This window comes from Asparagus officinalis, chromosome 10 (assembly GCF_001876935.1).
Source record: "Asparagus officinalis chromosome 10, Aspof.V1, whole genome shotgun sequence".
Classification (NCBI taxonomy): domain Eukaryota; kingdom Viridiplantae; phylum Streptophyta; class Magnoliopsida; order Asparagales; family Asparagaceae; genus Asparagus; species Asparagus officinalis.
In genome coordinates, this window is record NC_033803.1 from 1180256 (window position 1) to 1199276 (window position 19021).

A 19021-nucleotide genomic window follows, 5' to 3' on the forward strand; every position below is an offset into this window, starting at 1 on the left:
CCGACGGCTCAAGCCAGGGAGCATCAATTGTTGGGATGACATGGAAAGTTTGTTCCTCAGCAATTTCTTTGATGATGACACCGAAGTGTCAATCGGAACCCTTCTGGATGAAAAACAAAAAGACGGGGAGTCAGTCGACAATTTTGTCAAGCGCTTCCGTAACAAGGCAATGAATTGCAGAGATCCTGTTACAGAGGAGTTCATTCTGCAAACATGCCACAATAATCTCTCCATCGATGTCCTGGAAGCTCTGGGGGTCGTGCCATCCACAACTTGGAAGGAGTTAAAATCTCGGGGTGAACAAGCTGAACACTTTCTTAAAAGAAAGAAAGCTGAGAGAAGCCAACCGACGACATCTGCAATCACTGGGAACGCGACTCCCGATCCGAGGTTTCAAAAGGAGTATTCTTTCGAAGATGATGAAGCTCCAGCCATCTTGGAATACCTCCTCGCCAATGACAAAATCGAGCTACCACCTATTAAAGATCAGGAGGGAGCTAAGAGAATTACGGATCCAAACTACTGTGCGTACCACAGAAGGGTTCTTCATCCCACCGAGATTTGCTTTGGACTCAAAAACAAGATCCAAGCCCTAATTGACTCCGGCGTCATAACGACGAAAGAAGTCGAGTAAAGACGACCATACAACTCCAGTGGGTGCACGAGTATAAACTGTTTCCCCACACTCCAAAGAGTATATGAGTATAAACTGCTTCTCGATTATCCAACTGAGTACAATGTTAAACCCGGTTTAGTAAAGGGAGCTGGGGGTGGATAATTCATGTAACGGGAAGTTCCCGGAAGAATGTTAAATGTAATATTCTTAGGAATAGCCCCGATCATTATGAACAAAGTGATAAACACTAAACTCCTACTATGACTTCCGAATACTCGTTTGCTGAGATGAGATTCGATCACCTCTTTAGATCAATCTTCCCTCACAAAATTCCCATTTTGGTCAAACCTTTAAACAGTTAGGACCAAAGCCAAAATCTCCTCTCGATTCGTTCCATGAACGAGAGGTCCACAAATTGAACGATCAAACCTTTAAACAGTTAGGATCGTCTCGAATTCCTATTTGGTCAAACCTTTAAACAGTTAGGACCAAAACCAAAATCCCCTCTCGATTCGTTCCATGAACGAGAGGTCCACAAATTGAACGATCAAACCTTTAAACAGTTAGGATCGTCTCAAATTCCTATTTGGTCAAACCTTTAAACAGTTAGGACCAAAACCAAAATCTCCTCTCGATTCCTTCAATGAACGAGAGGTCCATAAATCGAGCGATCAAACCTTCCTACAGTTAGGATCTCCTCGAAACTCCCACTGAGTAGTTTGTGCAAATCAATAAACTCATTGTTATTTGCACCCTACTCCTATTCCTCACTTGGTCAAACCTTTAAACAGTTAGGACCAAAGCCAAAATCCCCTCTCGATTCGTTCCATGAACGAGAGGTCCACAAATTGAACGATCAAACCTTTAAACAGTTAGGATCGTCTCAAATTCCCATCTTGGTCAAACCTTTAAACAGTTAGGACCAAAACCAAAATCCTCTCTCGATTCCTTCCATGAACGAGAGGTCCAAAAATTGAACGATCAAACCTTTAAACAGTTAGGATCGTCTTGAATTCCTATTTGGTTAAACCTTTAAACAGTTAGGACCAAAACCAAAATCCTCTCTCGATTCCTTCCATGAACGAGAGGTCCAAAAATTGAACGATCAAACCTTTAAACAGTTAGGATCGTCTCGAATTCCCATCTTGGTCAAACCTTTAAACAGTTAGGACCAAAGCCAAAATCCCCTCTCGATTCGTTCCATGAACGAGAGGTCCACAAATTGAACGATCAAACCTTTAAACAGTTAGGATCGTCTCAAATTCCCATCTTGGTCAAACCTTTAAACAGTTAGGACCAAAGCCAAAATCCCCTCTCGATTCGTTCCATGAACGAGAGGTCCACAAATTGAACGATCAAACCTTTAAACAGTTAGGATCGTCTCAAATTCCCATCTTGGTCAAACCTTTAAACAGTTAGGACCAAAACCAAAATCCCCTCTCGATTCGTTCCATGAACGAGAGGTCCACAAATTGAACGATCAAACCTTTAAACAGTTAGGATCGTCTCAAATTCCCATCTTGGTCAAACCTTTAAACAGTTAGGACCAAAGCCAAAATCCCCTCTCGATTCGTTCCATGAACGAGAGGTCCACAAATTGAACGATCAAACCTTTAAACAGTTAGGATCGTCTCAAATTCCCATCTTGGTCAAACCTTTAAACAGTTAGGACCAAAGCCAAAATCCCCTCTCGATTCGTTCCATGAACGAGAGGTCCACAAATTGAACGATCAAACCTTTAAACAGTTAGGATCGTCTCAAATTCCCATCTTGGTCAAACCTTTAAACAGTTAGGACCAAAACCAAAATCCCCTCTCGATTCGTTCCATGAACGAGAGGTCCACAAATTGAACGATCAAACCTTTAAACAGTTAGGATCGTCTCAAATTCCCATCTTGGTCAAACCTTTAAACAGTTAGGACCAAAACCAAAATCCCCTCTCGATTCGTTCCATGAACGAGAGGTCCACAAATTGAACGATCAAACCTTTAAACAGTTAGGATCGTCTCAAATTCCCATCTTGGTCAAACCTTTAAACAGTTAGGACCAAAGCCAAAATCCCCTCTCGATTCGTTCCATGAACGAGAGGTCCACAAATTGAACGATCAAACCTTTAAACAGTTAGGATCGTCTCAAATTCCCATCTTGGTCAAACCTTTAAACAGTTAGGACCAAAGCCAAAATCCCCTCTCGATTCGTTCCATGAACGAGAGGTCCACAAATTGAACGATCAAACCTTTAAACAGTTAGGATCGTCTCAAATTCCCATCTTGGTCAAACCTTTAAACAGTTAGGACCAAAGCCAAAATCCCCTCTCGATTCGTTCCATGAACGAGAGGTCCACAAATTGAACGATCAAACCTTTAAACAGTTAGGATCGTCTCAAATTCCCATCTTGGTCAAACCTTTAAACAGTTAGGACCAAAGCCAAAATCCCCTCTCGATTCGTTCCATGAACGAGAGGTCCACAAATTGAACGATCAAACCTTTAAACAGTTAGGATCGTCTCAAATTCCCATCTTGGTCAAACCTTTAAACAGTTAGGACCAAAGCCAAAATCCCCTCTCGATTCGTTCCATGAACGAGAGGTCCACAAATTGAACGATCAAACCTTTAAACAGTTAGGATCGTCTCAAATTCCCATCTTGGTCAAACCTTTAAACAGTTAGGACCAAAGCCAAAATCCCCTCTCGATTCGTTCCATGAACGAGAGGTCCACAAATTGAACGATCAAACCTTTAAACAGTTAGGATCGTCTCAAATTCCCATCTTGGTCAAACCTTTAAACAGTTAGGACCAAAGCCAAAATCCCCTCTCGATTCGTTCCATGAACGAGAGGTCCACAAATTGAACGATCAAACCTTTAAACAGTTAGGATCGTCTCAAATTCCCATCTTGGTCAAACCTTTAAACAGTTAGGACCAAAGCCAAAATCCCCTCTCGATTCGTTCCATGAACGAGAGGTCCACAAATTGAACGATCAAACCTTTAAACAGTTAGGATCGTCTCAAATACAGTGTCGACTGTCGCGCCCTTTAGCCGCGACAGCATCAACTGCCGCGCCTAAAGAGGCAGTTGTTGATCGGCTATCTCTTCAGTTATCGTCTAAGGAGGCTATAAATACCCCCCTATGGCCATCATTGACGGGGGCTGAGCATTTTCCAGAGAGATTAGAGCAGAGAGCCTTGAGTTTTGGTGAATTAGAGCAAGAGAGAGAGTCTTCCTTCTTCACAAACATCCTCAAGAAGCTTCTAGCGAGTCCTAGAGATCTAAGCTCAGACTTGATCTTTGGAAGAGTGAACATCTTACATCGATAAGATATTCGCTTCAAATTCTTACTTCGATAAACGAAGGAAGAATCATTAAACCCCTCACGGTTCAATCAGAATCTGTGATTTGGTGGTCCACGAGTCAAAGCGCTCCCGGCACAGGCAAAGATCCCACGCAAGCAGCGATCCAAACAACGATCCTGCGTTTGTTTCTCAAGAGTTGTAATTTTCCTTTTGTTGTGTAAAAGAAGTCTTATAAAAAGACTATCTCTTTTGAATTTGTTGTAATCGACCGAAGATATAATGAATTCCATGACAAAACCAACTTTTGACGCAAACAATATTTGCATAGTTTCGTTCATTTTGATTCATTCACAAATAATCATGAGCACTAAAATATTCGCAATTTTCATACGTTATAACCCAATAAAATCTTGAATTTTAAAGTAAGCATAATTAATTGTTATTGGGGCAAAGAAATGATAATGGAAAAAATTCACAGGTTATAACACATGAAAATTGCAACCTCTGTAGTTTGCACGATTCATTGCTATTGCATCGAAACGAACAAAATTTGGCAAAGTCATTGATGATAGCTCATGAAAATCATCAATTTTTAAGTATGTTTACTTATTTGTCCTTGGGTCGAAGAACGAAAATTGATGGAGATTGTGGGATATGTAACTTATGAAAATTGTGATTTTTTATGAAAGAAAATTTAATTGTCATTAGATCAAATTAAGAAAAATAGACTTAAATCGTGGGCTATAACCCATGATATTAGCAAAATTTTATTCATTTACTCCAATTGGCAAGTTTTTATACCTACTTAAAAATTAGCGATTTTCATGAGCATAATTAACGAATTTTCTCAAATTTCATCAGTTTCGACCCTATGGCGATAAATTATGTGTACTTAAAAATTCATAATTTTTATAGGCTATTAACCACGATTTTCAATATCCCATGATTTTTGGTCAATTTCAAGCGCTGTAGTCTACAGTTGTTTCCCATTTTTGTACTTTTCAACCTAATAGCAAATGTGTCTATTATCGGTCGTTCAATTCATTGGCAATTATTTATGACTATGCAAAGTTCACAACTTTCATGGATTATAGCTCACGATTGTGACAATTTTTATTCATTTCATCCTAATGACTGGTTATTATATATGTACTTCAAATTAGCGACTTTAATGTGCTATAACCCACAATGTTTGTCAATTTACGTTCGCTTCGACCCAAAGACAACTAATTATGTATATTTCAATATTCGCAATTTTCATGCGCTACAGCCCACAAATTGTCCAATATCGGTCATTCAATGAATTGAAAATAACTTATGAATGCTTAAAACTTCACGATCTTGATAGAAATAACCTACAATTTTGACATTTTTTGTCGTTTCATCCCAATGTCAAATAACTACACATATTTCAGTAGCAAAAAAATTGATAGATGATAACCCACGATTTTTGTCCATTTTAGTTGTTTCGATCCAATGACAATTAACAAAGAATATTTCAAAATTCACGATTTCATAGGCTATAAACCACGATATTTCCTTATTTTCGTTAATTTCGGTCAATCGGCAAATAATCATGCATACCAAAAAAATTGAAATTTTAATGGGTTACAATTCACGATTTAGTCTATTTTTGTTAATTTTAACCTAATGACACTTATATTTTCTTTCACAGAAATCATGATTTTCATAAGCTATATTTCCCACAATCTTTGTCAATTTCATCCTTTTGACTTAATGACAAATAAGTATGCGTATTTGAAAATTCACAATTTTCCATAGGCCCTATAGTACATAATTTTCCTAATTTTGTTCATTTTGACGCAATAGTAACAAATTGTGCGAACTTCAATAGTATAGCTCAAGAATTAAGCCCATTACATTTCGTTTGACCCAATGACAATTATTATATCTACTTAAAAACACGCGACTTAGATGGGTTATAACCCACGATTTTGGCAATTTTTGTTCGTTTTGTCGATTAACAAGTTTTAATACATACTTTAAAATTAGCGATTTTCATGAGTATAGCACACTAATTTTGTTAATTTTCATACGTTTCAACCGAATGGCAAGTAATTATGCGTACTTTAAAATTCATCATATTCGTGGACTATTAGCCATGATTTTCAAGATATGAAAATTTCATAGGCTATAACCCACATTTTTTTGCCAAAATTTGTTCTAGAGCTAGTGGCAACTAAGCATTCATTCTTCAAAACTTGTGATTTCACAGGCTATGCAATGATTTTTGCTAATTTTTGTTCTTTGACCCAATGACAAACACGTATGTTCTTAATTTTCTTGGGTTTCAACCCACGATTTTCCATTTTTATCAGTTCAACCTAATGGCAACTAATTAGGCGTGCACGTCCAAATTCACAATTTTCATAAATTACATCCTATACTTTTTGCGGATTTTTGTTTGTTACCACCCAATGACGAAAAATTATGCATCAAAATTCACAATTTTTATTTGTCAATTTATGTTGACTTTGACCCCATCATAATTAATTGTGTACTTCAATCATCATAATTTTCCAAGCCCTATAACCTACAGTCAAATATCAGTCGCTCAACCAAATGGAAATTAAATGACTACTTCAAAGGTAATAATTTTTATAGGTTATGACCCATGATTTATGTCCATTTTCATTCATTTCAACCTAATGGCAAATAACAACATCAGTCAAAATTCACGACTTCATGGACTATAAACCACGATATTTGCTTACCTTCGTTTATTTCAATTTATTGGCAATTAATCATGATTGCGAAAAAATCACGATTTTCATGGGTTATAACCCACAATTTAAGTCTATTTTTGTTAATTTCAAACATCAATTAAATTTTCTTTCATAAAACATCGTGATTTTTAAAAGTTATACATCCCACGATCATTGTCAATTTTCATTCTTTGACACAATCACAAATAAGTATGTCCGCTCAAAATTCGTGATTTTCATCGGCTATAGTCTATGATTTTACTCAAATTTGTTCGTTTCGATGCAACGACAATGACCTGTGTAAACTTCAATAGTCGTGATTTTCGTGTGTTATAACCCACGATTTTTTCCATTATCATTTGCTCGACTCAATAACAATTAATTATTCCTACTTCAAAACTCGCAATTTTTATGGTTTTAACTCACGAATTTGGCAATTTTTTCGTTTTATCCAATTAGCAAGTTTTAATATGTACTTCAAAATTATCGATTTTCAAAGACATAACATGAATTTTCTCAAATCATCCATTTCGACCTAATGACAATTAATTATGAGTACTTTTAAAATTCATGATTTTTGTAGGTTGTTGACCATGATTTTCAAATTTCAAGAATTTCATGGGTGTAAGTGATGATTTTTTGTCAATTTCATGCGCCATTGTTCATAGTTATTACTCCTTGTACTTTTCAACCGAATAGCAAATATCTATCCATTATCGTTCGTTCAATTAATTATGACTACTCAAAATTCACAATTTTAATGGATTATATAGCCCATGACGTTGCCAATTTTTGTTCGTTTCGTCCTAATGACATGTAGTTATATGTACTTCCAAATGTGCCACTTTAATGTGCTATAACCCATGGATTTTATCAATTTTTTATTTGCTTCAAATGACAACCAATTTTGCATACTTCAATAATCGCAATTTTCATGCACTATATCCCACGAATTTGTTTAATATCAGTCGTTCGACCAAATGAAAATTAATTATGACTACTTCAAACTTCACGATCTTGATGGATTTAACCTATAATTTTGGTAATTTTTGTCGTTTCATCCCAATGTCAAGTAACTACATGTACGTCAGTAGCAACAATTTTGATAAATGATAACTTAAGATTTTTATCCATTTTTGTTTGTTTCAACCCAATGGCAATTAACAAAGCATAATTCAAAATTCACGATTTTATGGGCTTTAAACCAAGGTATTTGTTCATTTTCATTCATTTCGATCCAACGACAAATAATCATGCATACCAAAATGTTCGAGATTTTCATGAGTTATAACTCGTAATCTAGTTTTTTTTGTGAATTTTGACCAAATAACAATAAATTCTTTCATAAAAATCGTGATTTCATAAACAATATATCCCACGATTTTTGTCAATTTCTTTCTCCGACCTAATGACAAATAAGGATGCATATTTCCAAATTCATTTTCCTAGTCGCTATAGTCCATGATTTTTACTAATTTTGTTCCTTTCGACACAACAATAACAAATAGTGCGAACGAACTTCAATAGTCTTGATTTTCATGGATAATAACTCACGAATTCAGCCCACTATCATTCGTTCAACCCACTAAGCGATTAATTATGCCTACTTTAAAACTTGCAATGTTTATGGGATTTAGGCCCTTTTTGTTTCATCTAATTGGCAATTTTTTAAATGTTCTTCAAAATTAGCTATATTCATGGGCATATCCCACGAAGTTTGTTAATTTTCGTCTGTTTCGACCCAATGGGAATTAATTATACGTACTTCAAAATTTCATAATTTTCATTAGCAATAGCACACGGCTTTCAAAACTCAATAATTTCATGGGCTATAACGCATAATTTTTTGACATATTTCGTTGTTCTAGAACCAATGACAATTAAGTATTCTTTGTTCAAAAGTTGTGATTTCAAAGGCTATGCATCGATTTTTGTTATTTTTATTCTTTGACCGAATGACAAACACATATATTTACAATTTTCATAGGTTTTAACCCACATATTGTCCACTTTTGTTAGTTTCGACCTAATCGCAATTAATTAGGTGTACACTTTCAAATTTCTCAATTTTCATGGGTTACATCCATGATTTTTGTACATTTTCAAAATAGAAGGGAAAATTTGAAACCGAAAAGGTATTTTTGTGACTACTAGCTATAATTGGATAAGCTCATAGTGTCACGTCTATAATCTAAGTTCAATTTGTTTCGACCCCATGACGATAAATTATGCGTCAAAATTCATGATTTTTGTGGGTTATAACCCATGAGTTTTGTTAATATTTCTTCATTTTGACCCAACAACGAATAAGTGCGCGCACTTGAAAATTCACGATTTTCACGATTTGTGTTCATTTTTCTTGCTTTCGACCTAATTATAATTAACTATACATATTTCATATTTGAAAATGTCATGTGTGACAATCCACGATATTTTCTCATTATGTCAGTTTTGACCTATTAGCAACTAAACATGCACAGCAAATAAATCGCAATTTTCATATGTTATAGCCCATGATTTTAGCCCATTTTCATTAGTTGCAACCATCGGCAATTAAAATTCTTTCAATAAAAATTATGATTTCCATGGGTTATAACCCACAATTTTTGTTCAACCCAATGGCAAAAAATATACATACTTCACAAGTAATGATTTTGATGGGTTATATAACCTATGATATTTGTCTATGTTTGTTCGTTTAATGACAATTAACAAAGCATATTTCAAATTTTACTATTCCATGAGCAATAAACAACGAAATTTGCATATTTTCTTCCATTTTGATTCATTCACAATTAATCATGAGTACCAAAAAAATTGTGATTTTCATGAATAATAACCCATGATTTAAGTCTATTTTGCTAATTACGACCTAATGACAACTAAATTTTCTTTCATAAGTTATATGTTCCCTACCTTTTGTCAATTATCGTTATTCGACCCAATGACAAATGAGTATATGTAGTTATGTCCTTCAAAATTCGTGATTTTCATGAGCTATAATCCGTGATCTTGCTCAATTTGGTTCGTTTCGACGCAATAGCATGAATTGTGCAAACTTCAATAGTTGTGATTTTCAAACGTTATTGCCCATGATTTTTGTCCATTATCATTCATTTGAACCAACAATTGATTCTGCCTACTTCCAAATTTGTGATTTTTGATGGATACCCATGATTTTTATTCAGTTCGTCCAATTAGCACATTTTTTAAATACTTCAAAACTATCAATTTTCATGGGGATAACTCAAGAATTTTCTCAATTATCATTTGTTTCAACCCAATGGCAATTAATTAGGCGTACTTCAAACTTCATGATTTTCGTGGGCTATTGACCACGATTTTCATAACTTTAACCCACGATTTTTTGTCAATTTCTATGTGCTCTAGTCCATAGTTGCTCCCCATTTTTGTACTTTTCAACCTAATAGCAAATATTTGTCCATTATCGGTCATTCGATCCAATGATAATTAATTATATCTACTCAAAATTCATGATTTTAATGGATTAAAGCTCATGATTTTGATAATTTTTACTCATTTTCATCCCAATGACAGGTAATTATATGTACTACCAAATTCATGACTTAAAATGCTAAACCAACGATTCTTATCAATTTTTATAGCTTCGGCCCAATGACAACTAATGTTGCGTACTTCAATATTCGCAACTTTCATGCGCACCCACGAATTTTGTCCTATATCGGTCGTTCGACCAAATGGGAGTTAACTATAACGATCTTGATGAGTTTAAGTTATAACCTACAATTTTGGTAATCTCATCGTTTCGTTCCAATGACAACTATACGTAAATTAATAGCACCAATTTTGATGGATGATAGTCCATGGTTTTTGTCCTTTTTTGTTGGATTTGACACAATGGCAATTAACAAAGCATATTTCAAAATTCACGATTTCATGGGCTATAAACCATGATATTTCCTCATTTTCGTTCATTTCGATCAATCGGCAAATAATCGTGCATATCAAAAAATTCGCGATTTTCATGGTCCCCACGATTTTTAGTCTGTTTTGGTTAATTTCAACCTAGTGACAATTTTAATTTCTTTCATAAAAATCACGATTTTCATAATTTATGTATCCCACGATTCTTCTCACTTTTGCTCTCTAACCTAATGACAAATAAGCATGTGTACTTCCAAATTCGTAATTTCGACCTATACTCCATGATTTTACCTAATTTTATTCATTTCAGCGCAATAGTGACAAATTGCGTGAACTTCAGTCGTGTAACTCGCAAATTTAGCCCCTCATCCTTTGTTCGACCCAATGACAATAAATTATGCCTACTTCAAATCTTGCGATTTTGATGGATCATAACACATGATTTTAGCAATTTGTGTTCATCTCGTCAAATTAGCAAGTTTTAATACATACTTCAAAATAAGTGATTTTCTTAGGCATAACTCACGAATTTTGTCAATTTTCATCCCTTGACCCAATGGCAATTAATTATGTGTACTTTAAAATTCATTATTTTCGTGGGCTAATGCACACGATTTTCAAAACCTGAAAATTCCATAGGCTATATAACCCATGATTTTTTGCCAAATTTCATTCTTCTCGGCCTAATGGCAATAAAGCATTCTTTCTTTAAAACTAGCAATGTCATAGGCTATGCAGTGATTTTTAAAACTAGCATTCTTTCAACCCATTAATTACTAAACATGTATACCAAAAAAATCACGATTTTTGTGGATTATAAGCCACGATTTTAGATTATATTCGTTAGTTTCGACCTAGCGGTAAAAATTTTCTTTCATTAAAAATTGTGATTTTTCATGGGCTATATAACCCACAATTTTTGTTCTGCAACAATAATGGCAAAAAAGTATGTGTACTTTAATATTTGTGATTTTCATGCGATGTAGTCTATAGTTGCTTTTTTTTTCTTTTCAACCTAATAGCAAATGCCAGTTCATTATCGGTCGTTCGATCCAACGGCAGTTAATTATGAGTACTTCCAATTCATGAGTTTAATAGACTGTAGCTCAGGATTTTGACAATTTTTGTTCATTTCACCCCGGTGACTAGTACTTACACATACTTCCAAATCCGCAACTTTAATAATGTATAATCCACGATTGTGAATTTACATTGCTTTTGACCCAATGACATTTAATTTTGCGTACTTCAATAATCACAACTTTCATGAACTATAACCTACAACATTTGTCCAATATCAGTCGCTTGACCAAATGGAAATTAAATATGACCACTTCAAACTACAAGATCTTGATAAGTTATACCTATGATTGTGGCATTTTTTGTTCATGTCCTCCAAGTAACAAATATACATACTTCAAAAATAACGATTTTTATAGGTTATAATCCACGATTTTTGTCCATTTTCGTTTGTTTCAACATAATGGCAATTAACAAAACATATTTCAAAATCCGCGATTTCATGTGCTGTAAACCACAATATTTGCTTATTTTCGTTCATTTCAATTCATTTCCAATTAATCATGAGTACCAAAAAATCGTGATTTACATTGGTGAAAACCCATTATTTAAGTCTACTTTATTTTATTTTAATTTTAACGAAATAACAATTAAATTTTCTTTCATAAAAAATCGCAATTTTCATGAGTTATATATTCCATGATTTTAGCCAATTCTTGTTCTTCGACCTAAAGACAAATAAGTGTGTACTTTCAAATTTGTGATTTTTCGCGAACTATAGTATATGATTTTGCTCAATTCTGTTCGTTTCGATGCAATAGCAATGAGCTGTGCGATCTTCAATAGTTGCGATTTTCACGTGTTATAACCCATGATTTTTGTCCATTATCATTCATTTGATACAGTAACAATTAATTATATCTACTTCAAAACTCACAATTTTTTGGGTTACAACTCATGATTTTGACACTTTTTGTTCGATTTGTCCAATTGCCAAGTTTTAATACGCACGTCAAAATTATAGATTTTCATGGGCATAACTCACAGATTTTGTCAATTTTCGTCTGTTCCGACCCATTTGCAATTAATTATACATACTTCAAAATTCATGATTTTCTAGGGCTTTTGCCCATGATTTTCAAAACTCGAGAATTTCATATGCTATAAACCACTATTTTTGTCAAATTTTATTCTGTTCGACCCTATGGCAGTTGGGTATTCTTTCTTCAAAAGTTACAATTTCATGGCCTATGGCCATATGCAGCGATTTCTGGCAATTTTCATTCTTTAACCCAATGACAAATAAGTATATTCACGATTTTCATGGGTCAAAAATCCACATATTTTTTCTATTTCTATCAGATTTGACCTAATGGCAATTAATTCGACGTACACTTCAAAACTCACAATTTCCCTGGGTAACAACCCCACGATATTTGTGGATTTTCATTTGTTTTAACCCAATGGAAACACATTATGCATCCTTCAAAATTGTGACTTTCATAGGTTATAACCCCACGAGTTTGTTAATGTCCGTCCGCTTTGACCCAATAACAAATAAGTATCCGTACTTAAATTTTCAAAATTTTCATAGGTTTTAGCCCACAGTTTGAATTTTTTTGCTTTCGAACACAATGACGAGTAACTTAACATATGACAAATTCGAAGTTTTAGGTGTAATGCACAATATTTGCTCATTAGTCCATTTTGACTCATTGGCAACTAACATACGCAACAAAAATTTTGTGATTTTTAGGGGTTGCAACAACGATTTTAGACCATTTTCTTAGTTTCAACCTAGTAGCAATTGAATTTTTCTTTCATTAAAAATTTGTGATTTTCATGGGCTATATCCCATGATTTATGTCCATTTTTGTTTAGTTTCGACTAGGGACAATTAACAAAGAATATTTCAAAATTCACAATTTCATGGGCATAAACTGTGATATTTGCTCGTTTTCGTTCATTTCGATTCATCCACAATTCATCATGAATACCAAAAATTCACGATTTTTTATGGGTTTCACAATTTTAGTCCTTTCTTTTGATTTAGTGACAATTAAATTCTTTCAAAAAAATCACAATTTACATAAGTTATATATCCAACAATTTTTAACTTCGTTCTTTGTCCCAATAACAAATACGCAAGCCTACTTCAAAATTCGTGATTTTCATAGGCACTATAGCCCACGATTTTTCCTAATTTTGTTCGTTTTGGCGCAATAGTATTGAATTGGGCAAACTTCAATAGTTACGATTTTCATAGATTATAACTCATGCTTTTAATTATCATTCATTTGACCCAATGATAATTAATTATGCCTACTTCAAAATTCATGATTTTTTATGGATAATCCACGATTTGCGCATTTTTTATTCATTTCATCCAATTAGCAATTTTTTATACGTACTTCAAAATTAGCGATTTTCGTAGGCATAACTCACGAATTGTCATTTTTCGTTCAGTCCAACCTAATAGCAATTTGTTATGCGTAATTTAAAATTCATGGTTTTTGGGGCTAGTAACCATAATTTTCAAATTGGAGAATTTCATGGGCTATAACCCACGGTTTTTTGTGAAATTTCATTCTTTTCAACTTAACGACAAATAAGTAATCTTTCTTCAAAAGTTGCGATATCACGGCCTATGTAGCAATTTTTGTTAATTTTCATTCTATGACCCACAATGTTTTAAAAAGCTCTCACCTAGCCTGCCTGGGCTCCACCTACGCCTACGCGGTACCTAGACCGCCACTCTAGGTCTTAGGAGCGCCTAGACAACTAGAGACCGCTTACACAGTGCACTACTTCAGTCTCGATTGAAATTTCTTCTCTTGTTGCCTCCACAGTTCTCTAACCTCCTTCGAACTCCAACTGCCTCCACCGACTACGAACACCTCCAACTCCTAAGTTCACCAAAACCCCCTTCGACACCACTTAAACAAAAGACCTGTCTGCTAGGCTCTAAGCCAGTTTGACACCTCGCGGTGCCTAGCGCTCTTGTTAACATTAATTATAATTAAAAATAAAAAATTGGACAACACCAAGGCTCTAGGCACTAGCTCCAACGCTTAGGCCGCCTAGCGTTTTATGTAACCTTGTTTGACCAAATGACAAATAAGTATATTCACAATTTTCACAGGTTTTAACATACGAATTGTCCAGTTTTGACCTAATGGCAATTAACTAGTCGTACACTTTAGAACTCGCAATTTTCATGGGTTACATCCTATAATTTTTGTGGATTTCATTTATTTTCGACCCAACAGAAACAAATTACGTCCTTCAATATTCATGATTTTTTTTGGGGTTATAACCCATAAGTTTCATTAGTTTTCATTCGTTTTGGCCTAATACCAAATAAGTATGCATGCTTAAAAATTCACGATTTTAATAGGTGTATAAGCAAAAGAAAAAAATTTGCCCATTTGTGAAAGAAGAAAAAGAAAAGTTACTAAAATTTTTTTCTTCAGTAAGTTATCAAAAAACAATCCCCTAAAGGCATCCCTCCTATTCAATGCAATATTTTATCCAGTAAGCTTTTTTGTTGTAATTTTAAGTAAAACATTATCATACAAATTTTATTAATTTTGGGTTTATATATGATTAGCATGTAGTGTAACTGGCTTGGGTCTTACTGCAAGATTCAATGTGAAGACTGTGGAGTACAATAATATTAGCTTCACAGTTTTAGATATAGGGGGTCAGAACAAAGTAATCAGTCTATATGTTGTCTAAATTCCATAGTTGAGAAAACTTAAATTTTTTGTTCTCCAACAAGCTAAGTAAACATATTTCAAAATTTGTGATTTTCATAAGATGTGGCCCATGATCTGTCAATTTTGGTACATTTCGGCCTAATAACAATTAATTGTGCAAACTTCAATATTCGCAATTTTCATAGGCTATAAATTTCGGTTTGTATCCACTACCGTTTACGACAGCAACAAAATACACTATTTTGAAATGTTATAACCCATGATTTTGGTTTTTTTTTCCGTCCCAATAGTAAGTAACATCCAACTCCAAAAGGCGATTTCATATAACCAGCGATTTTTGTCAACTTTCATTCATTTCGGCCAAATAACAACAAATTATGTGTAATTCAAAATTCATAAGTTACATAGCTATTATTCATGTTTTTTTGTCAATTTTCATTCATTTCGACTTGCAATTAAGTTTTTCATCTTCAAAATCGTGATGTTCATAGCCTATCACCAACAAATTTTGTCAATTTTCATTCTTTGACCTGATAGCAAATAAATATCCTCACCTTCAATTTTTCAATTTCCATGGGTTTTAAACAACAAATTTTCTTCATTTTTGTCTATTTCGACCCAATGGCAAATAATTAGGTGTGCACTTTAAAGATCTCAATTTTCATGGGTGTAGCCCCCAAGTTTGTGTATTTTCATTAGCTTCAACCCAACAGCTTGCAATTAAATATTTTCTTTCATAGAAAAATTATGATTTCCATAGGCTATAACTTGTGGTTTTTGTTTTTCAACCCAATGGAATTGAAAAAAGTATGCGTATTTTAAAATTCGTGATTTTCAGGTGCTAAAGTCCTTGGTTGTTTTCTATTTTTGAATGTTTCGAACCAACAACAATTATTTGTTTATTTGTCCATCATCAATTGTTTGTACCAATAGCAATTAAATTATGACTACTGAAGATTCATGATTGTAATGGATTATAGCTCACGATTTTGAAAATTTTTGTTCTTTCATGCCAATGATAAATAATTATACATACTTCAGAATTTGCAACTTCCATAGGCTATAACTCACAATGTTTGTCAATTTCATTCGTTTCAAAAGGCAATAGATTTTGCATACTTCAATATTCGCAATTTTCATGCGTTATAACCTATGAATATTGTCCACTATCTATTGTTCAACCAAATGGCAATTAGTTATGACTACTTCAAGCTTCATGATCTTGATGGGTTATTACCCACGATTTTGGCAATTTTTGATCGTCAAGTCCAAATGGCGAGTAGTTATACATACTTCAAAATCAACGATTTCGATGCGTTATAACACAATTTTTATCAATTTTCGTTCTTTGGACCAAGGACAAATAAGTATGTATACCCATGATTTTTTTCTACTTTTCATATGTTTTGACCTAATGGTAATTAATTAGGCGTACATTTCAACATTCGCAATTTTCATGGGTTTATCATTCTTTTTTATCCAATGACAACTAATTCTGCATACTTCGAAGTTACAATTTTTACAGGCTATTACCATGATTTTTGTTAATTTCATTCTTTTTCACCCAATAAAAAATAAATATGTGCACTTCAAAATTCACGATTTAGTTAATTTTGTTCGCTATAGCCCACGATATTTTTCCATTTTTTTGCTTCGACCAAATAGAAATTAATTAAGCATATTTTGAAATTTGCAATTTCATAACGCTATCTAATCTATGATTTTTGGTCATTTTCGTTCGTTTTGACCCACTGGCAACTGATAATGTGTAAAACATTCGCAACATGTGTTACAACACATGCTTTTAGGATATTTTAGTTAGTTTTGGTCCAATGGCAATTAAATTTCTTTTCATAAAAATCTCGATTTTCACGAGCTATAACCAATGATTTTTTAATCTTTGACCAAATGACAAATAAATATGCGTACTTCAAAGTCTCTGACTTTTATGGGCTATAATCTATTAATTTTGTCTACAATTGTGTAAACTTAAATACTCGTGATTTCATGGGCTTTGACCCATGATTTTTTTTCCATTATCATTTTTTGGACCAAAGGTAATTAATTATGCCTACTTCAAAATTCACAAATTTGGCCATTTTTTTCATTTTGTCCCAATGATAAATAATCATACGTACTTTAAAATTCGCAATTTTCACGAACCCACGATCTTTATCAACTTCCGTTTTTTCAATCCAATGGTAGTTAATTATGCGTACTTTTAAAATTCGCACCTTTCATGGGTAATTAACTACAATTTTTAAACTACATGAATTTTCATAGGCTATAATCCACAAGTTTTGTCAATTATCATTTTTGTTTCGACCCAATGGTAATGAACTTTCTTTCTTCAAAAGTCTCAATTTTCATGGGTTATAAGCAACGATTTTGTTAATTTTCATTCAATGACCCAATGGCAAACTAGTGGGTGTACCTTAACCTTCATCGTTCTCTTTAGCTATAATTCATGATCTTTGTATGATTGCTTTTTTCAACTTAATTGCAATTAATAAGACGTATACTTTAAAATTCACAGTTTTTAAGGGTTATAACACATTTTCGTTCGTTTGGACCCAATGTCAATTAACTAAGCATAGTTCAAAATTCGCAATTTCATAGGTTTATAACCCATGATATTTATTCATTTTTGTTCTTTGGACTAAGGGACAATTAATCATGCAAACCAAAAAATTCGCGATTTCCATAAGTTACAATCCATCATATTTTGTCTACGGTCATTGACCTAATGAAAAATAAAATTTCTTTCATAAAAAATCATGATTATCATGGGCTATGACAATGAGTTATGTCAATTTTTGTTCTACAACCCAATAGCAAATAAGAATATGTGCTTCAAATTCGTGGTTTTCATGGAACAGTCCATGATTTTTGTCAATTTTTGTTTGTTTTAAACCCAATAACATTTAACTGTATGTGAACTTCAATATTCCCGATCTTTATGCACTGTAGCCCATGATTTTTATCCATTATCAATCGTTTGTTGGAATTAATTATAAATACTTCAAAATTTGCTTTTTTTATAGATTTTGGCAATTTTTGTTATTCATGTTCCTAGGACTAGCAATTATATGTACTAAACTATTTGCAATTTTCATTGGCATCCATGATTTTTGTCAATTTTGTTCGTTTCGACCACATGACAATTAATTATACATATTTAAATATTTGTGATTTTCATGGGCTATTACCAACAATTTTCAAAATTGGCAAATTTCATTGCTATAACCCATAATTTTTATCAATTTTCTTTTATTTCAACCCAATGGAAAATGAATTTCTTTTTGTAAAAATCACAATTTTTAACCAACACTTTTGTTTCTTTCTTTGACTCAATGGCAAATAAGTATGTACACCTTAAAGTCACCTTAAAGTTCATACTTTTCATGGGCTTTAACCCGTGAATTGTCCATTTTGTCTGTTTCGACCTAATAGCAATTATTTAGGCACGCACTTCAAAATTCACAATTTTCATAGGTTACATTACCCATGATTTTTGTGCATTTTCATTTGTTTCACCCAATTGAAACAAATTATGTTTACCGTAGAATTCGAGATTTTTATGGGCTATAACCAATAACCAATAGTTTTGTTAATTTTTATTCGTTTTGACCCAATAAAAAATAAAGATTACCCCGTCTTTTCTGGTCAATTCTATCAAATAATATGACCAATAAAATATAATGATCAATCCTATTAATTACCCAACAAAATATGAACAAA